The sequence below is a fragment of the Dasypus novemcinctus genome, chromosome 24 (genome assembly GCF_030445035.2).
Source record: "Dasypus novemcinctus isolate mDasNov1 chromosome 24, mDasNov1.1.hap2, whole genome shotgun sequence".
NCBI classification, from domain to species: domain Eukaryota; kingdom Metazoa; phylum Chordata; class Mammalia; order Cingulata; family Dasypodidae; genus Dasypus; species Dasypus novemcinctus.
Window position 1 is genome coordinate 56497790 of NC_080696.1, and position 22385 is coordinate 56520174.

At 38.9% G+C, this 22385-nt stretch overlaps 1 long non-coding RNA gene across 4 annotated transcripts in view; it reads left to right on the plus strand.

Annotated features, from left to right (window-relative positions):
• Positions 1 to 22385, plus strand: part of LOC101436575 (uncharacterized) — a 131516-nt gene that overhangs the window by 104095 nt on the left and 5036 nt on the right. For 3 of the 4 annotated variants that reach the window (XR_011647375.1, XR_011647373.1, XR_011647374.1), the window contains one exon: positions 8697 to 8810. This is a non-coding gene — a long non-coding RNA (uncharacterized lncRNA). Of the gene's footprint in view, positions 1 to 8696; positions 8811 to 9737; positions 9899 to 22385 lie in introns of those variants that run through there. The other variant, XR_011647376.1, reaches the window with a different exon arrangement.

Genomic DNA, 22385 nt, shown 5'->3' on the forward strand with positions numbered 1-22385 from the left:
AAAGTTCGCCCATCCCACTTCAAACACAGCGATGCCAGATAAGTTATATATTTTAAATATATAGTTAAGCTTGAAAGCAATAAGGGGAAATCCCTAGGAGCATCCTCAAGCAAAGTGTTTCATTCAGATACAGAGGTGAAGAGGAGCTGAACCTGAGTGCCCCATAGGGGCATTGAAAAGACTCAAAGCCTGGAGTTTTAATGGCAATGTGGGGATGGAAGATGCATAGTGGGCAGGGAGTTGGAATTAAGCATCATACCTCAAGTTGGAAACAAGTAAGTAGTGAAAGAAACTGAGAAGCTCCCCCACTTCCAGGGCCAATTCAAGGAAACTTATTTGCTCAGAATAATCAATGGAAAAATTCAACCATGAGAAATCTAAATCCCTAGCCTGTATCATGCATGGACATGGAGCCCATGAACAGATTCTCCAGATATGAGAGCCTGGAAACCCAAAATTAACATAAAAATGGTCTGAACTGGTTAAACACATTACATTCCTGCAGAGACACATATAAATCCACCCCACAAGGTGGTGTCCATGATCCAAGACACAAGGAACCCGCACCAGAAAACAGCTTCAGATGAGCTCAGCGTCAGGAATTACAAACCACACAAGGAAGTAAACCACCATGAGAGAGTCAACATGCAAAAATGTCAGAATTTGTTCCCCAACAGCTACAGAAAGAACAAACCAAAAGAGGTTTTAAATAATATGTTAAAACATTCAAAGTGGTGAAGCCATCATACAGAATTTATAGTAAACGTTTAAGGAGTTATGAAAAAAGGATAAGTCTTATTGATAAAAATAGAACCTAACAGAAATTCTAGAAATTACACATACCTATATACAAACAGGGTTTTTGTTACCTGAAGATGTGTGATACCCTAAAACTGAGTGGCTTAAAAAAATTAGCCTTTATTATCTCATAATTTTTGTGGGTAATGAACTGGGAAGTGGCATAGCTGAGTGGTTCCACCTCAGGGTCTCTCATGAGTGCAATCAAGATGGTGGATGGGGCTGCATCTTAGAAAGATCCCCTTCCAAGATGGCATACTCCCATGGCGGGCAAGTGGGTTCTAGTTGTTTGTTTGTGGAAGGGCTCAGGTCCTCTTCACAGAGACCTCTCTATAAGCTGCATGAGTGTCTTCAGAGTATGGAGACTGACTTACCTCAGAGCAAGCAATCCAAATGAGAAAGGCAGAAGAAGCAATATATTTTATGACTTAGCCTTGAAGTTACATACCATCACTTCCGCAACATCCTATTTGTTAGAAGTGAATCACTAAGTCTGACCTCATTCGAGGGAAGAATTAGACTCTATTTTCTGAAGGGAGGACTGTTAAAGGATTTGTAGACATTTTAAAACCACTACCGTTATTGAAATACAAAGATGTTAGAAACAGCAGTGGTTAACTGTGTTTCCCAAATTTTCTACAATGAAAATATTTTAACTTTTATAATGGGAGATATGAAATGCATACAAAGAAGGATAACTGTTCAGTGGCAAGATTGGGCCAAATTAAAAAAAAAAATTATATTTTGAGGAACTTTGTGTTGGGCAATGTTCAAGTGCCTTAATCAATTAATTTGTTTAATTACCACCAGGATTCTGTGAGATAGGCACTATTTTTATCCCTGTTTTGAAGAAGAAGAAAATAAAGCATCTTCGGTAAAAATAACTTGGAAAGAGCTACCGTCCTTTCTACAGCTGGAGTCCTGGGCATAAAACTTTTGTCACACACCAAGGATTATAAAGCATCTCACACAGAGTTCAGTGACGTGCCCAACAGTTAATGATGTCACCTAGTTCTGTTTTCTGTTTTTATAAGGCTATTTGTTGTCTTCTCCTTTGTGGAATAACAAAGTGTTCAGGTGTGCTACTGAGATGGGATTAATTATCATCAACCCAATGTGAAAAATCTTAGAAAAGCCCAGAAGGGAACTGAGAATGCTTAACATATTTATAAGGGCTCCCTGGCCAGGTCCAATCTTTCAGAGATTAAACATACTGAAATTCACAAAAGGATTTGTAACTATTTATTTCTCTAAAAAGGAGGAATCATTTCAAAATAACTATGCTACATTTGAAAGGAATCCCTTTTTCCTCTTGTTCTGTTTGCTACCCAAATGAAATATCCTTGTCTTTCCTGCTCTCTGAGTTTAATGCCAATGCCATTTCATTGGCATCTAATTTTCACCTGAGGATTAGGTGGGTAAAAGACACAAATCGTTTAGTTTTTGGCCATATGCCCTCTGAGCTTCTTTCATGTGCCTGGCACTGTGGCTGGACACAGACACATGGAGGAAATAGGAAGATAAGATCCCTTCCCTCATGGAGTTTATAGCCTGGCAAAATATTCCAGTCGATTCTTAATGAGTAGAGTGTGTGTGACTAGGTAGGACAGTCTTCAGCTATACTGACAATCCAGAATATACCAAATGCACTGCATCTGAGACTAGGAAGAATGTTATTTGACCTGTGAGCAAGACAGAATACACCCGAAAGTTTTTGGAGTAGAATTTCACCCTCTCATTTTTTGCTATTTTGTTTATGCTTTATTAAATACATCCTCTTTGTGCTCCTTCTCTTGTGACGATGAGGAGAGATGTTTATTGATATGTGATAATCTTAAACTTTAATGTTAAGAGGGGGGTTCATGATATTATATAGAGTACAATCTGGACTGTGAAAGATGAATACAAAAGGGCCATTTAGGAACACACAAGAATATTTTAAATTGTTATTTTGAGGTGAGAGCAATTGTCATACTTTGTAAATTTCCTTCTTCATATTTTTGCATTTCAAAAAAATGTTTTTAAAAGAACCCTATACTCAACTTTCTTTTTACTAAAATAAGTGTGTTGTTAAACGGATGCATGCTTGGGGTTCTATCTTTTTAGATGAAAGGATTTTGGTTGGAGAATGTTTGCAAGTTCTGAAGATGATTTCCTAGGTCTATCCATTTATCCAGGGCAGATGGTGTGGAAGACTCAACAGCAAATTGAACATTGCACTGAATTATAACATGAAACAGAAGTTTGAGTTGATGCAAAGGTTATTGCAAAGGATGGAGAGAGGATGATGGAATCTGAAAGAGAATAGTAGTGTTTGACATATTGAAAAACCATTGTATGAGCTCAGAGGGTAGCCATGCAATAGAGAGAAGTTTGGATAGGGAACTTAATAAATAAGTAATGGCCACTGAGGCTTTAGACAGTTTCATATTTCAAGAGATATTTATGAACTATTGCATTCTCTCTTCCCCTCTCATCACAGCCAAAGGGAAGAAAGGAGGTCTAGAGAAAAATGCAGACATGCTTAGAACCACATCTGACCTGTTCATTAAAAGTGAATGTAGGAGTTAGCAAGAGTTTATGCTGAAAAGTTCATTTTTATCTCTACCTCCAAAACTGCTTCAGAAAAGTATCCTCAACAGGGTGCAGCTACGTGCAATACATCCTGCCATGCAGTGCCTTCTCATACGGAAGTTTTATTAGTCATTTAGATGAGGATTCCACACACCCAAACACCAATGCCCTTCTCTATTTCATAATTCCAAGATGTTTATTAGAGAGATGAAGGGTAAATGCAGCTTATTGTCGTTACTGTATTAGCATGTTTTGTTTCAGTTTGTTTATATTTAAATTTAGACTTATTGATAGCCACTCTTAGTATTCTTACAGTGCACAATTATTAAATTCCACCATTTCTGCATCCATGCATTATCCAAGACCTCTCAAAGTACAGTCTACAAACATGTATAAGAATCTGGAGGTGTGAATACAGACATCTGGGCATACGTCCACATGTATTTTGTATGTGAGATGAAATTATATAACAAATTTTAAGAATATGGACCTTAAAGTCAAGAGAGAAGTGGGCCTCATCCAAAGTTTCCTCTCTTTAACTAGCTGTGTAATATTGTGCAACAATGTTACCTTCTCTTAGCCTCAGTTTCCCTAACCGTAAAATGCCAATAGCAGTTACTTCCACATTGGATTGTTGTCAGGATTAAACAAAATAAGGTAAGAAATTACTACCAGTATTATCTAGTACATAATAAACATTCAATAAATATTGTTATTAGAATTAACTTATACAGACACTTATCAACACAAACAAATGTTTACGATGATGAAAATAGTAATAAGATCTGCATTTTAAGTTTACTCTAGTTCTAAAACAAGCAGAAAACTTGTCAATATTTATATTTTATAAGCATGATCCCCCATCCACAACAGATTTCTCTTAAACATTTCCTTGAACCCATTTTGTAGAATGAGAATGATTCTTCCCATTTCCCTGACACATGATTTATGTTCAATGTTGGGGAAGGCAAGAGGAGTCCAGGATGGGGATAACTCTCTTTCTCAGACCTGGGAAGAGAATTTGCCTAAAACAGGTATGCTGACATCCATCTCTGCCCCAGCCTATCACAGTACAAGCATCCGTAATCCCTCTTCCTGGGTGTTTGAGACACTTGTATTTCATGATCAGTTATCTGCAGACAGGTGTCTTAGAAAGTGCCTTGGCTTGAAATTGTCTGTTCCATCATCCTGTCTGTGGAATAGTACACAAAAAGATTGTTGAAGGGGCGCACACACTTTTCTTTAAGTAAATTAGGTTTTCTTTGAAAGGTGTTCTCAGTCTTCCCCATGACAGGTGTGACTCCCAAAAGACACCAAGCCCTCAGATATAAGTGAATTCATTCAATGATACATGTGGGTCACCTCTGAGCATCTGCTGGGCCACCTAGAATGAAGTGTCCCTGAGTTCAGGTTTTGCAAAATGAGGATGATCAATGCCCCATGCCCACCCTGCCACGTTGATACTCCAGGCCTGCTAATGATTAGGTGGTACCACAGTGGAAAAGTCGAGGTATCTCTCTTCCAATGATGGTTTTAAAGACAACTGTTTTGATTTACAGATTCTAATAATGATAAAACATGACTTGACCCCCTGGAGAAATTTCCAAGCCATATCAACTTCCATGGACTTTTGCTATAAACTTTCAATCTATTTACAAAACCAGTTCACTATGTGCAGTTCTACAGAAACCTAAGTTCTGGCACGAGGAGGCCTTGTTGGAGTGAGGATGCCCAGGCCTCCTTCCAATGTCGATGGAAATTTCCATGTTATGTTAGGGCTGTATGGGGATTTTACTTGCTGTGTAAAATGTGAAGGGGTAAGAGAACAAAAGTTCAAGCAATGACAGGAATGACTTCTTGAAAATAAAGGGAGTAAAATGAAGTTCTTAGCAGGGAGGTTTTGACCTAAGACAGAAGAATATAGATGTTGGTCAAGGTGAAACAAGTGAACAAAGACATTTCAAATTGAGAAGAAGGAATAATAAGGAAGCAATTTTAGGAGCAGGGCACTATTGTGTGCAAATAACAGGAGAATTTGTGGATCATTTACTATGTACTATGTACTGTGCTAAGTGCTCACATCCCTGATCTCTAATTTAATGACTACATAACCCCATGACAGCAGCAGTGCAGAATAGTGATTAGACCACAAGCTCGAAGGTGGCCAGAGTTTACATTCTGATGTCATAACTTACAAGCTGCATGATCCTGGACAATTTGCTGATGTCTCTAAGCCTCAGTTTTTGCTCAGGAAATTAGTGTCTGTACCTCAGAGAAGTTCTGAGAAGATTACATGAAATAATGGCTGAAAAGCACTTAGTTTGGCTTATAATAATTTCTCAATAAATGCTAACTTGAATAAAAATTATTATCAGTGCTTTATAGGTGAGGAAACTGAGGTTCAGGAAAGTCAAGTCAGTCGTTTAAGGCTGCACAGCTCTTAGGGGTAGGCCCAAGAGTTGAACAGCTCTGTGCAATGCCAAATAGAGAAAAGACTAACAATAAATGCAATAAATTCTTACAAATCCCATGCTGAAACTTTATAATCTAATTTATCCTTAGTGGTGGTCCTATAATAGATTCCATTCCCCTTGACCTCAGAGACACATTAATTTGTAGACACTTAAAAGTATAGCTGTTATAATGCAACTCAAGAACTTGAGGAATTAAAAGAGCCACACCTCTTTTATTAGTTGTAGTGCATTACTTTAGGTTCTGTAAACACAAATGAGTAGAACATTTAGTGTATCTTTCTTATGATCCTCTCTGACCTCTTACCCTGCCTACCATGCTCACACAGGTTGTTCCTGAGTCCCAGATGCTGTATGCGTTTCCTAGATTCACTTTTGCTTTCTAAAGCTAGTTGGAGCGAGAAGGGGTGGACCTGAGAACCTCAGGTTCCAGCTGCTGCTGTTCCTGCTACTTCCACATGGTGTCGCTGTTGAGAGATGGTCCCATGCAGCCTATGTGGCTTTGCCCACTGCTGCAAGCAAACTTTTTTGCTGTTGAAGATCCTAGCTTCAAACAGAGTGATATCCTAAACTTAGAATCCCATGTTTTAAGCTCTTTTAGTTTCACTTGTGTGCTTAATGATGGACTGTAAAACATTGAGCTGTGTTGGAATGGCAGGATCTGAGGTCTCTCCAATCTTAGTTACAGGGTATGGCAGGGGCAGGGTTCTCCAAAAGACCATGAGGGACTGATGCTGATTCTGGACTATCACACAGGATGAGCCCTTCTCTTTAGATGAACCCTGTATGTGTCCCTTCCTGTCAAGAGAGCTTAGATAGGAATATCTTAGTCAATCACAAGTGCCTAAAAAGAATGAATCAGTCAATCAGAAGGGCCTACAAAGAATGCATTCTCAAAAGAATGCATCTCAGTGGCCTTTCCTTTGTACCAGGCTCCTTGACCCCTATGTAAATTTACCACCTCTTCTCCAGTAAGCAGCTCTGATGGCAAAGGGAACTGGGAGGGACAACCCCACAGGCCTGCAGCGTCCTTCCCTCTGGGAAAATGAGTGCCTCTGAGACTTTCTTTGCATGGCTAAGTAAGACCCCTCTAGTAACACTTTTCAGAGCAAAGGAAATCTCCTGTGAGTTGCCCACTGTGTCTTTATTAGAGGTACAGCTAGCAGCTTCTCAGGCAGAAAAATAAATAAAGGCACTACCTCACTGGCCTTCGTTTACATGACCATTCATAATTTCCAAACCAAAAGCCAAGGCTTAGAGTGAATGGCACTCAATCTTTGGAACCTTTGAGCCCATACAGATTGCACTTCAAGTCTGTGTGACCAAAGTACTGTTAGCTTACCTGGGAAAAAGGAGTTTTATTGTAGCTTTCTTCCACCACAATTGTCCAGAACACTAGATTTTGGAAAGCTCAGGGCTTTCCATTGACAGTGCAGTGGATAGTGAAATGCCGACTCATTTATTCAAATAATATTTGCAGTAGCCCCTACTCTCATGGTGCTTGTAATCCAGACATTAAACAAATTTAAGAAAAAGGAAAAAACCTACAACTTAGAGAGTGTATGAAATGCTATGGCAGACATGCAGAGTGCCCAGGGAGAGAACAATAAGGAAGAAGTGAGTTAGAGAGACCGGGACAGGCATCTCCGAGGATGAACCTTGTAGCTGAGACCTGAAGACAGAGAGGAGACCAGTTAGGCCAGTGGTTCTCAGCCTGGGGTGATTTTACCCTTGGTGGGGACTCTTGGCAATGTCTTGACACATTTTAGGGGCATATAGGAGGTTACAACTGCCATCTAGGGGGTCAAAGCCAGGGATCCAGCCAGACACCCTAATATGCATTGGACATCCTCCCACTCCCCCCCCGCCCCGCCAAAAAAAAAAAAAAATTCCCAGAGAATTATCTACCCCCATATTCCAATTGTGCCAAAGCTGTGAGACCCTGAGGTAGGCTTGAAGGCTGGAAGGAACATTCCAACCACATGGCAAGAGTACACCGTTGTAGGCAAGACATAGCAAGAGGACGATAGCCTCTGAAACAGTCTAGTTTGTTCAAACTGATAACCTCGGGGTTTTAACACGGGTTTTGACATCTGGGAAGGTCTAGGGTTGTGTTTGGAGAAAGGCCAAAGCCAAGTTGGGTAAAGCATGAGAGTCAACGGCATCTTGCTATAGGGAAGGAACAAGGCCAAAAGCAAGGTGGGAATCATGGTGATACCAGCGAGGGTCCCAGTCCTCAGATTCTGCAGGTTCCAGCCACGAAGAAACACTGATACAGGGTTGCTCATCACTCTAAATCTTTAAGCAAAGCCTGTGACCTGAAATTTTATCTCAGTGACTACTTTAATTATTTTAGTAATTGAAATCATTATTTTTCCTTAGCATGCATGCTAAGAAAAAAACAAACAAACAAAGAAAACCCTGTAGGCTAAAATTTGACTTGTAGAGCTTAAGTCTGTAACATTGGGATCAAAGAAATGACTAATTTTCTCATGAATAAAGGGAGGTGTTTGGACAGTCAGCCTTCTCAAGTCCTTTCCAATTTGACGTTCTGCGAAGGTATTAATTGCAGACCACCCAGGGCATCCTAGGTTAGAGGTCATTGCTTCACCACATTTTCAAGTTAGGGAAGTTCTTTCGTTCCACCCCTAGATCGTCACCAACCCATGCAAGAGTCGATCCCAATCACGCCATTGCCAGGATTCTCTTAAACAGGATGGAAAGAAAAGACAAAAATTCTCCTTAATCCCGGGTGATGTGTGACTTTGCTTAGCACTTTGAATCTTATTAAGTGTTTGAATTTCTTCCTGTGTCTTTTTCACCGAGATGACTATCTTTCTGTTTTTTTGACAGCCTCTGCAGGACCAAATTGACAGCTCTTTAAAGGCGGCTGACGGAAAGCAGCATTAATTAAGTCATTGCCGGACTGTAATTGTGTTAAGAAGTAAAAATCTAATATGAGAAAAGGTTAGTGAGTCCTCTCTTGTGTCAGATTTCCGACTCCCAATGAATATTAATGTCCTTAATGAAGACAATCTTTGCCTCATCAAGCCGTTGTTCTGCATTCAGGTGCCAAATCCCCGTGCCATTGATTTGTTTTTAAAGAACAAATATGTCAGGAGAGAGTGACTGTCCTGCTTCTTATCAACATCCTAGAGAAGGCTTTTGTATTCCTGGGCAGAGTTTATAGATTTTGTGTGCATGTACAAGCTCCCGCAAAGGGGAGGGGAAGAAATAATAACGTGCCGCGAGGTAAATGAGTTACAGTAATTTAATATTAGTGTTGCGTTTGATCGCATTAGCTCCTTTTCTGTGTGTGTGAGCAATATTCATATATTAGCAGGGTTATGATCAGCAGTTTTAATGATAAAATAGGAATTCTCTCCCGAAAAAAAAGGGGCCTGCCGCTTAAGCCTTGAAATGAGCTCAGCGCGAGAATCTGATCATCCCTCGCTGACCCTCCTGCTCCTCCGATCGAGCAGCTAATGCTGCTGTGGATGGAGGGTGGTGCTTAAACAGTCTGGAGGCCCCGAGGACCCATCTGCATGGAGGAATGCCATGTGCCTGTCTTCTCCTCCTCTCTCATTATTTACTCCCACCTTTCCCAATAGGAGATAAAGGCTCGCCGCTCTTCTCCAGCCCCTCTTTTTGTCGCTTGGATCTCTCTGCTCTAGTCCAGGGTTTCCTGCCCCCACACGTAGAGTTGGCATGGTCAATTTTATTTTGCTGATGAGAGCCTGATTGTGAGTCAACTCATTGGGCAATATCCCTCAAGGATGAGGACCTGTTGGGTTGGGCTGGGAATAACAGAGAGAGGCCAAGAGTGCCTCCGTCATGAGCATTATTTCTCAAGGATCCAAGTCCAGGCTAGTGTGTTTTTCCTATGGTGTCTAGGGTCCCAGGGTGCCTCCAGCGTTCCACTCAGGATATATAGTGTGGTGCCTCTTGTCCTCATGATTGAAAATGGATGTTGGAACTCTCTGGCCATCGCATTTGCTTTCGGAGCAGTAAGACGGCAGCTTTACATTTCATGGGGTGGAAGGAGACCAACATTTACGGGGATTCCACATGTACTAGGTAATTTGCCTATGCTCTTTTATTTCATTTTTAGGTCAGTATATGGCAAGAGTCTCACTGTCCGTGTTAGCTTTCTACTGAGGAAAAACCAACCCCTGTAAATTTAGCAGCTTAAAACAGCACAGCTTTATTATCTCACCACTTCCACGGGTTGGGGTCTAGGTACAGATTAGCTGGGTCCTCCACTCAGCGTCTTACCAGGCTGAAACCCAGGTGTTAGCCGAGGCTGTGATTCTCATCTGAGGCTCCTGGTCCCCTTCCAAGCTCACCAGTTTTCAGAATTCACTTTCGTGAGGCTGTATGACTGATAGCTCCCTTTTCTTGCTGGCAGTCAATTAGGGGCTGCCCTCAGCTCCCAGTGACACCTGAGTCGCTTGCCATGTGGCCCCAGAGGCCCTTCACAACATGGTGTTTTCTTTCTTCCAGGCCAGGAGCATATCTCTCTGATGCGTCACCTTCTTTCTAAAGCTCCGCAGATTAGGCCAGGCCCACCCAGGTCAATCTCCCTTTTGATTAACTCAAAGTCAACTGATTAGTAACCCAAACGTGGGAATGATGATAGCCCATCATATTTACAGGTTCAGGGGTCAGGAATCCAAAGAGACATCCTAGAATCCTGCCTACCACACTACATCTCTTTGACAGATAGGGAAATTGAGGCTTAGAAAGACTTAGAAGCTTATCCAAGCTAGCCAGTGGAGTAGTCAAGGATTGTATCTGTGTCTTTATGACTCCAAATTGTATGGCTTGTTTCTAGAAGAGGTCATGCTACGCACTGTCATTATACCTAGGGTGGTTAATTATGCCCTTGTTTTTGCACTGTGTTGTTTAATCAAGTGTCTTTCAGATGTGAAATATTCATTAATTCATTCTAGGGGTGTTTACTGAGAGTCTTATGTATGCTTTAAGCACAGGTAGGAGAGATTCTGACATGGGGCAGCATAGAAATTTAGTTAAAAGGCACTGGGTCTCCTTGGAGCCAGAGCACACAGTTGAAATCTTGGTTCTGCCACATGCTAGGTAAGTGACTTTCTGCAATACATATAACCTTGGTTTTCTCATCTGTAAAATGGGTATGATAATATTAATACTTACTTCACTGAGTTGTAAAGATATATGGTACTCAATTAATACTTGTGTCGTTACTAGAAATATTTGTGTCCAAGTTGTCAGTTTTTAATTACAAACTTTCTGGGTTAAGGGGAAGGTTCCGGAAGCTCACTACTATGCTGTCAAGCCCTTCCTACAAACACCAGGCCCTATCAGAAAATGCGTTCTTCTTAATGAGGATGCTGATTGCACATTTCTGCCATGAGACAGATTTTCCCCATCTACACACACACGCCTGGGCATTTGGAATAAAGGCCCTGGGGGGGGGGGTGGGCGGGGGGGATGCACATTTTACTAGTTCTCTCCAAACACTGTGCAGACTGCTAAGCTGTTTCTTCAGAGGGGAAGAATTGAATTGGCTCCAGATTCCTTCTCGGCTGCCAGACCGTGGGAAGTGAGAGAGAATGTCAAAGCTGCCAGTTGACAAACAATGAGATGGTTCCAAAATGAGAAAGATTGGCCTAAGCAATATCCTTCACAAATGTTTTTCTCAGCTTTTAATGAAGAAGGAGAAAGCAAAAAACAAAAAAAAGAAAAAGCAAAAAAAAACCATAAACCCAACTGAGGTATTCTAGAGCTCTGGGGTCACAATTTGCAAAAGTTTCAAGTCTAAGAATGTACCAATTTTAGTGCATTGGTGAAAAAATTTTAATTATGCAAATAATACATGCAAATAAAGTTCTCTCCTTCTAAAGAAAATGAACAGTACAAATTGTGCTAAAGTCTCCTTTGACCTCATCCTCATCTAATCCTCTGTCCCCAAAGGAAACCACTGTTATGAGCTTGGAATATGGCCTTCTGACCATTTTTAAAACAAATTGCATTGTTGTACTATTCCCTTAGAGAACATATGTAATTGTTTTGTTATTCTTATACAAAATACATAAAATTGTTTGGTGTTCCTTCTTAATTTTATATAAAAGCATCACAGTGTACATACTATTCTACAACTTGCTTTTTTCCTTCAGTCATGTTTCTTAGGTTCCCCATGTTGATACATATTGATCCCCCTCATTCTTTTTAAACTACTGAATATCCTACATTGTATTTATCCATTCCCAAGTTGATGGAATAGGTTTTTTCCAACTTTTCAGTATCATAAACAGTGCTGCAATAAACATTTATTTGGTAAAACATGACAACTCCCATTTGCCTGCCAGTCTTCACTTTGCTCATATGTTATCACTGTATCGAATTGCATTGTTTTGTATTTATTTATTTATTTTCCCAAAAAGGTCTGTTGATAGAAGATTCATTCATTCATTGTTTCTTCCTTTCAAACTCTACGTGCTAAAAATATGTCGGGTACTGCACTAGATATTAGGAATATCAAATCAAGTTAGATATTTCCTCCTGTCCTCAAGTAGCCCAAGTAATAAATTCTATGATGAAGACATGTACAACAGGCTTTGCTGAACATAGTGGGGCATCTAACCCAGACAGTAGAGATGGAGAGTTAGAGAAAGTTCCTTGCAAGAGGGTGGTCAATTTGATTCCACTCTTGTGAGTCATCTTTCCTTCCAGCCTTGGAAAAGACAGAATATAGAAGATGATGTGATCATGTATGATGACTTTGTCCCACACATAGATATCATTAAGGGTACTGTCTGATTATTGACTGTGAAGGGAAAGAGAGAGAGAAGGAAAAGTAGGAGAGATTAATGGACTGTGAATATATATTGACTTAGGATGTCTCTTGGAAATTTAAAAAAATAATAAATTTATGAGTGTGTGTATATATGTGTGTGAGGATTTAAGAGAAGGAGAAATTTGCAGTTCCTATTTAATCAAGTAACTCTATTTAGTTGGGTTTCTAGTAATTGAGGTTTCAAATTGTAATTTTTATAATTTTACTTTTACATTTACATTTTCAATTTTCAGTCCCAAATTTCCTGTCATAATCCTAGAGCATCATTTTTTGTCCTTCCATGTTTTGAGACTGTAACATACGTTCTTAGATTGTGATCTGTGTTTTTACTCTCTGAGATGCCATGGAAAAAAAAAGGTCATAGTCAAGGCAAGAGCCTGACATGGAAGAGGGAAAACCAAAATATCTTAAGCGTAAGACTAACTTTTAGAGTCATTGTTACTTCTGCTACTCACCTTCAATGTCAATAAATTAGAATGTCACACAGTTAAAATCCCCATGTGCTAAAATAAAATGATTTCCTAAATGGAAGAACATCAAAAAATGGATCTGTTTTAAAAACTTGCTTTACTATTTTAAAAAGGGCTTTAGTGATTTCTCATGCTCATGAACTTTAAAAAAAGAGAGAAAAGAAAAACATGTTTTCAAAGGAGAAATTAGAGAAAATATTTTCTGTGGTATTTTGTTTTGTTTACTTTAGCAAAACAGAGTGGAAGTAAAGTCAAGAAAAATATCTTCAACTATAGGTTTTTTAACCTATGTTTGCTACATATTCTGAAAAAGATAACTCAAAGTAAACTATTTTTCTCTAAGAGGTGCTAGTAGATAATGGTACATATTTACATCAAAATGTAAACATGTGCTTTTTATACATGCAAATAAGGAAGTCAGGATGAGTGAGAATTTGGTTTTGAAACAGATAACCAAATACTATACTGACTATGGAAAGCCTACTACTCACCAGTTAGATTTTTATTATTACTATTTATAGATGGATGGGCACTGAAATAATATTTGAATAAGTACCCATTTAGATTTTTTAAAATCCATAATTTTTAGAAAGGGCATTAAAATGTATTAGTTTCCCTTTTAAAATGTAAAATGAGGACTTCTGTTTCTGGAAAGAGTACACATTATTCTCCTTATCCCTCCCACTAAGTAGAACTAGTATCGGTGGAGGCTGGTGAAGCTGGAACTCTCACTCCCACCCAACAGGAAGGAGGAATCCCAGGCCTCCACTGAATGGGAAACTTGAACTTCTACCCCAACTTGGCAATAACAAGATGCTGTCCCAATTTCCTCTGCTGGAATGTTGTCAGAAGAAACTAGCCAAATCAGCAGGTTTAAATAAGATCCACAATCTCAAATATACCCAAAATGTTAAGGTTTCAATTAAAAATCACTCATCAGACAAAAAATTAGAAAAATCTAAAATAGAATAAAAAAACACAACGAAGAGATGCTCACACCAAGACAACAGAAATGTTGGAACATCTAACAAAGATTTTAAGGTAGCCTTCATAAAAATGTTTCAACAATAAATTATGCTGAAATGAACGAAAAAAACATTTCAGCAAAGAAATGTAAGATATAAAATAGAGCCAAATGGAAATTTTAGAACTGAAATAAAATCTCAATGAATAGGTTCAAAAGCAGAATGGAAGGGGCACAGGAAAGAATCAGTTACCTGAAAGATAGAATTACCCAATCTGAATGACTGAGAGAAATAAAATGGAAAATTAATAGAATCTCAGGGACCTGTGGGACTATAATAAAAGAGCTAACATTCATGCCAACAGAGACCCAGAAGGAGAGGAAAAAGAGGACAAGTGTGAAAAAATACCTGAAGAATAATGGTTGAAAATGTCTCAGTTTAACACAGATTTGCAAATTCAAGAAAATGAAAGAACTCCATACAGGAAAAACTCAAAGAAATCCATGCCAAGGAACATCACAGTCAAATTTTGGTAACCAGAGACAGAAAGCATCTTGTAAGCAGCAAGGAAAAAATGATACCTTACCAATAGGGGAAAAACAATTCAAAGACAGCAGATTTCTCATCAGAATCCACAGAGGCCAGAAGGAAATACTATGAATTTTTCAAGTGCTGAAAGAAAGTAACTGTCAACTCAGAATCCTATACCCAGCAAAGATATCCTTCAGATATAAAGAAGAAAATAAAGGGAAGCAATGAAAATTTGTCACCACCAGACCTATTCCAAAAGAGATTTTCTAAATAGAAAGGAAATTGTAATAGAAGAAATCTAGGAACATCAAGATGAGGGAAAATAGACCGAAGCAAAAATATAGATAATTATAATTGACTTCCTTTCTCTTGAGTTTTCTAACTTATGCTTGACAGTTGAAGGAAAAATTATAATACTTTCTGATATGGTTCTAAATGTATGTAGAAGAAATATTAAGACAATTATATTATGAAAACTGGAATATAAATGGATGTATATTTTCTACCCTTTACTTGAACTGGTAAAATGATAGCACCAGTAGCCTGTGATGATAAGTTATGTATATATAATGTAATACCTAGAGTAGCCCTAAAAAGCTATACAAAGTGACACACTAAAAATAACCCAATATAAATAAGTCAAATTGGAATTCTATACTTGCTCAAATAATTCACAGAAAGGCAGGAAAAGAAGCCAGAGAATTGAAAAACAGAATAAACAGAAAACAAAGGAAAAAAAAGCTGCCAATGTTAAACCCTAATATCTTAATAATTTCATTAAATATAAATGGTTTAAATACACCTATGGAAAGACAGAGAAGAGCAGAGTGGATTAAAAAACATCACCCTTTTATATGCTGTCTTCAAGATATTTACTTTGAATATGGCATTATAGGCAGGAAAAAGATGTGAAAAACATATCATCCAAACATTAATCAAAAGAAAGCAGGAGTGGCTATAATCAGATAAAGCAGACTTTAATGCACGCATAAAAAATTACCAGAGACAGAGAGGGACAATATGTAATGATAAAAAGGTAGATCAATCAAAGAGACATAGTGATCTTAATTGCATTTTCACCAAACAATAGAGCTGTCAAATGTGGAGCAAAAACTGATAGAACTGAGAGGAGAAATAGACAAATCCACAAATATCATTGGAAACTTCAACACCCCTCTATTAACAATTGATAAGACAATGAGACAGAAAATCAGCAAGAATATAGAAGAACTCAACAATGCCATTAAACAACAGGACCTAATAGACATTTGCAGAGTACTCCATCCCAAATCAGCAGAATTCACATTCTTTTCATGTGCCCATGGAACATAGTAAGGTAGACCATATCCTGGGCCATTAAACAAAACTCAACAAATTTGAAAGCATTGAAATCAATCGGTGTGTTTGATCACAATGGAACCACATTAGAAATCAATAACCCAAAGAGAACAGAAAGATCTGAAACTATGTGGGGACTAAACAACACTCCCTGAAATAGTCCATGGGTCAAAGAGGGACTCTCAAGATAAATAAAATATATACGTATATATTAATATACATAGAGAGAGAACTGAATGTAATTGAAAATAAAATATATCAAAATTTGTGAGACATAATTTTGGCAGGCTGACAGGGAAATTTATAGCACTAAATGCATACATTAGAGAAAAGGAAAAGTGTCAAATCAATAGTACAAGCTCCCACCTCAAGAACTTCGAATGAAAGAGCAAAATAAACCCAAAGCAAACAGAAGGAAGGAAATAATAAAGATAAAAGGTGTTATCAGTGATGCTGAACACAGGAAAAAAGGAAAAAATCAGTGAAATGATGTGTACATGAATGTACATAGCAACTCATTTGTAATAGACCAAAACTGGAAATAATTTAAATGTTCATTAATAAGTAGATTGATAAGCCAATTGTGATATAGCCATATGATGTAATGTCATTCAGCAATAAAAAGGAACAAACTTGCTAGCCACAACAACCTACATGATCTCAGGGGAATTAGACTGAGGAAATGTGAGTAAAAGCCAATTCCAAAGGTTATATATGGCATGAATATTGAAATTATTGAAATGACAGAACTCTAAATGTGAAGGTTAGTGGTTGCCAGGTGTTTAAGAGGAGGTAGAAGTAAGAAGGAAGTGGGTGTGGCTATAAAAGAGCAACAGGAGGAATCCTTGTCATGTTGGAGATGTTCTTTAATTTGACTCTGTCAATGTCAATATCCTGATTGTATTATTGTACTATAGTTTTGCAAGGTGTTACCTTTGGAGGATACTGGATAAAGGATACATGGGCTCTCTCTCTCTATTATTTTTTATTATCCCTTGTGAGTCTACAATTATATCAAAATTAAAATTTTAATTTAAACAAATGCAAGATGGAAAAAATGGATTGGCTATCTTTCAGTCTTACTTCATTCTCTATTTTCACATTCTATCTATTTATTCATCTGTTCATTCTCAGAGGTGTTTAATGAGAATGTACTGCTCACCAGGCAGTGAGAATCCTAAAATGCATAGTTGCAGTTCCTGTCTTCAAGGATTTATTAATGTCAAGGAGAAAACAGCTTGTTAAACAATAAAAAGAAAAAAAATCCCCCTTAAAATAAAGACTAACTGGAGACTATATTGTATATCACCTTTGTCAATGGATAAAGATGAAATGGCAAAAAAAAAAAAAAGTGACTTTATAAAGTATATTAAGGCTTGTATAAAGTTGTAGCCAAGTATAACTATAAGGCATTTGCCCCTAATGAGAAATAACAACCCACTAGCCATAGGGCAAATCTCTCCATGTGATGGATAAATGGGGCATATTCACCCAAGGATCATCACCGGTTTTCATCTTGAACAATTTTAATAACATGTTTTCCAGGTTTGAGACTTCGTAGGCTCAATTCTCAAAGTTTTTGTGCTCTTGGTTCTGACCCAAACCATCAGGATCATTCACTTTACATATTGAATCATCACCCTCATCCCATCAATGTCAGTCCACAAAGGGGAGCCCTGTGAAGTGCTTTCCTTAATCAGGTCACCTACAACCCAAGGAAGATTAAAAAACCTGGAATGTACGATCAGGTTTAGTGGAAAGGAATATGCAAAAGTCACTCAAAGAGAAAACTCACTTTCATATCATCTTGCCTTCTTTCCCTGGTGCTTCAGTGTATTTCACAGCCTCGTGGAAAACCCATCCTTGGGAACTTACTGCCTCTTATGTGTGAGCTATTTTTACAGAGGCTTTTGAGTTTATGTTGTTGCCATATTTAATGCAATGTAGACCAATATTTCCCAAATTCAGTTTTGCACATTGGTGACAGTCTGTGACAAAATTTTCACAAATCTTCAAGGAACTGATGGAAAGAAGAAAAATGTAGAACACGTTTCAGAGGCTAAATATAAAGGGTGATCTTATATCCCTTTTTTTCCTACTTAAAATTACTTTTCTTAGAATCAAAGATGCTTATTGTTGATGGTAACATTTTGCTTTTTAATGATCCCAGTTTATGAAATAAAAAAACTGCTCCCCCATGATGTCTAACCCCTCTTCTCCACAACATATTGTAAACAATTATCAAAATGCTGGAGAATACGAATATGCTTTTCTTTTAAAGAATAGTTTTCTGAAATTTCTTGGAAAACTAGGAACTGCCTACTTGCTCTGCCCTCCTCTTAGAAATTTGCAAAGCACATTTGCATTTTATAGCCTCTGAAAAGTACTGCTGCACAGAAATTGCCTTAAATTTGGGCACTATTAAATTCTCTTAATTAATTCAAACATAAAATCCTTTTATAAACATATACTATATAAATTTATTTTTGTTGCATAGGGTCCATTTTCAAAAATGCTGTCATAAATGAAGAATGATGTATTTGCATGGAGAAAAGAGTGGGAGAAAGAAATTTAGATAAGAATAGTCAGGCTAACTGGCATGGAAGCAACGCAATAGGGACAAGATTATTTAAGTGAAAAGGGACTTGTCTTGACTACAGGAAGAGACCAAAGATAAAGATAAAATCACTCTATGCCAATAGTTCTCAGGCAGCTAATCTAAATGTGTAAAGTGGGCAAAGGTTAGGTATTAAGGAGTGGTGGAAACTGGGGGGACTGGGGTAAATGGAAAAGCACCTGCCCTGTTTCTCCTATCCAGTAAATTTTATCATCATTTAAGAATGTGGCTGTGGTGGTGTTGACAGACCTTTTGTCATTTTCAAGAAAAGCCAGAGAGTAAAATTTTCAATGAAAACTTACCTGAGTTTTAAATGTTGACAATTGAAACCAAAAAATAAAATGTGACCCCTGTATGCATGTGTGTGTATATTTATAGGTTGCTAGTTTGCAACCTATGCTCCTTTCTGTGTCAGGAAGACTAGTGCTGAAATTATTTTCTTTATTAATTTAAATGTATATAAATGTACCATGTCAAAATTTGCACTGATATTGGGGATATAAACACACTAAGCACCTGTGAATGTAGAGATTCAAGACCAAATTAGGTCTGATTTTCACTTCCCAAGGATTTTGCATGCTGTTTCCTTTTTTTTTCCTGACGAAGAAACTTAACCCACTAGATGTCGGCCACATTCTCTCTTTTCAATTTCTCTCTTTTGTTCTGGGCTTGCCTCCTCTCTGCAGAGATGGATCCACAGGCACGTCTGCTCTTGCTGCGGCACCTTGCTGAGAGTAGCTATCAGCAGGCAGGTGGGTCAAGTTCAGGCTTCATGAACAGCAAAGAAAGAATTTGAAGGTTTCTTATCATGCCTGATCTATGAGCTGTGTAGGATCCCAGCCCTCAGATTACTTTTGTGACTGAGAATTTTTAAAAACAATCCCAGCAGCAGCCTATCTCCAAAGAAGGCACAGAACTAACCCTCAACCTTAGATTAAATGAAACAATTTTTAAAAGTTATGCCCATAACAGGAAAAGTTAATTTTCATAATGCTATTGGGAATGATTAACATTGTCATTTTCACTGGCACTCACACCCCACCTATGTGGATGTAAAAGTATACACAGTGATTTGAATGAAAGCGTGGCTACTAATGAGTGTAGTTCTCTAAACATTCTTTTTTTTATTAATTTATTATTTTTATTTTTATTTATCCCCCCATCCCATGGCTTGCTTGCTATCTTCTCTCTGTGTCCATTCACTGCACATTCTTCTGCTCATCTGCTTGTCTCCCTTTGTTGAGTGGTCTTGCTGCACCAGCTCTCTGCAGGCGTGGGAGAGCCTGCCTTCACAAGGAGGCCCTGGGACAGGGACCCAGGGCCTCCCGCATGGTAGACGGGAGCCCAATTGATTGAGCCACAGCTGCTTCCCTCTAAACATGAATGTTTGAGAGCATTTGCTGCCAGGAGCTAAAAGTTCTCATAGAAGGAGGAGGAGGCTTCCAGTGCATTCCTGTACTTCCCCTATCATGTCCCTGGGACCCTTGGACCTGTCTGGAAACATTTTTAATTGTCACGACTGGGACTGGGAGTGCTACTGGTATCTAGTGGGTGGACACCAGGGATGCTGGACCTACAATGTACAGGACATTTTACCCCACAAGAAAGACTTCTCTGGCCCAAATGTCAGTAGTGCCAAGACTGAGAAACCCTAGTGAGAACTGAACCAGAGGGATGCTGCTCTGAATTCGTATGCTACACATCAGGAGGTGACCTCCAAAGCTGGCAAAGGCGTCGTCTCCTTGTGCTTTGATCCCTGCCAGATCGGCTGGCATCCTGCAGAATCACAGCTGTGTTTCAGGGTAGACCAGTCTCCATCTAAGGACCCGCATACGGCGGGATGACTTTGAAGCCTTCCCTGGGCTACCACTTTGTATTACTGCTTCTCTGAACATGTGGAAGCCAACAACCTTCTCCTTAGGACAACTGTTCATTCTGAAACATCATTTCAAGACTTTTCATTAGAAGAGAAAAGTGCTCTAAAAAACTTCATGGACACCCAATATCTTGACTTTATGTCCTTTCCAGCTCTTTACTGGGTCTACCATGTCGGGCACAACCAGGATTGTAGGACCCGGCAGTGACCAAGACAGACTAATGTGGTCCTTGTCCTCTTGGGCATTAACGGTCTAGAACTGGGGTCAGCTAACTTTCTCTGTCCAGGCCCAGGTAGTAAATATTTAAGGCCCGTGGGCCATATCTTCTCTGTCACAACTACTGAGCGCTGCGTGAAAGCATCCACAGACAAAATATCAAGCATTGGCATGACCGTGTTCCAATAAAATGTTATTTACAAAAACAAACACTGGCTGCATTTATCCATGAGGTGTAGTTTGCTGACTTCTGGTCCAGGTTAGTTGAGACAGACATTATTCTGATAAATACTTGATTTGCTATATTTTTCCATCTGTCTGGAATTCTGTTCCCCTGGGACTTTGTATAATAATGCCTTTGTTATATGTAGGTCTCGGTTTAAATATCACCTTCTTAGAGAAGCCTTCCCTAACCACCTATCAAAAATTGTCCCTTTAGGTGCTTTCTATTACCATATCCTGTATTATGAGCTTCATGGCACATAGAAATCAAATTATCTTGTTCATATATGTATATTAAACATTATATGTATAAATAAATATGTATATTAAATATTAAATATCATATATGTATATTAAATACCTATTTTTTCCTGGCATAAGAGCAGGGAACTTGTCTGTTCTTACTCCAATATCCCTACCTCTTGCAACAATGTCTGGCACACAGTAGGTGCCCCCTACCCACTGCATGTTATAAAGGAAACTTACAAGATGTATTGTAATTAGTTTGGTGGGGCAGGGGAGAGTGCTGATGAAGTCAAGTTGTATACTTGCTTACAATAAAATAATCACAAAGTAACCACTTTTACAGACAGCTAACACTGTTAGGATGAGTATAATGTGCTAGGCCATGTTCTAAACATTGATGTGTATTGACAATTTTATGAGGTAAGAATTAATATTATCTCCCATTTTACAGATGAGAAAAGAATGGAGAGGTTCAGTAACTTGTCTGAGGTCACGGTTAAGTCTGATTGGACTCCAGGTAGTCTAATTCTTGCTCTTAAACAATGTGCTATGCTGCCTCGACTATATCCATCCACCCACCCATCGACACACAGATATACACACCTGCACACACACACACCTGACTATGGTGAAAAGGCTCATTCCATTCATCATATTATTCGAATACAGCAGTAAGAGGAAACTAGTACAACTAGCTCAATTTCCACATGTGAGCTTTCTGACTTTGGACTGATTTTTGGGCAATTGAAGTCCCGGGTCTCCAAATGCCTAGGATGAAAGTGGGCGGGGTGGCCTTCAAGCCACGGGCTGGGGGTGTTGGAACCCCTTCTGCAAAGGGGCTCATCATCGCAGCAGGGAAGCTGCCAGCCACTGCAGGGCAGCGCTGGCATCTTTCGAATGTAGAATGAATCAATGAGAATGTGACTTTATGGGGCAGTGCAACAAATGCATCAAATATTTATTGCCAAGAAATATTTATTGCCAATTATATGCGCATGAAAAAGACCTGGCCCCTGGTCTAAAGAGCTATCAAGCCAGGAGAGAGCGGGAAAACAAGGCTGCCTGGAGGGGTGGCTGTGGGGATGTGTGAGAGCAGGCAGGCACAGAGAAAGGAGGGCTGGTGCATCTGTGTCATCACGGGAGGCAGATAGAAGTCCTGTCGCCCGAGGCACATGGCATCCAGGGAGGGTGGTCTTGAACGTCAGTCCTGAAGCCCCATCTGGCA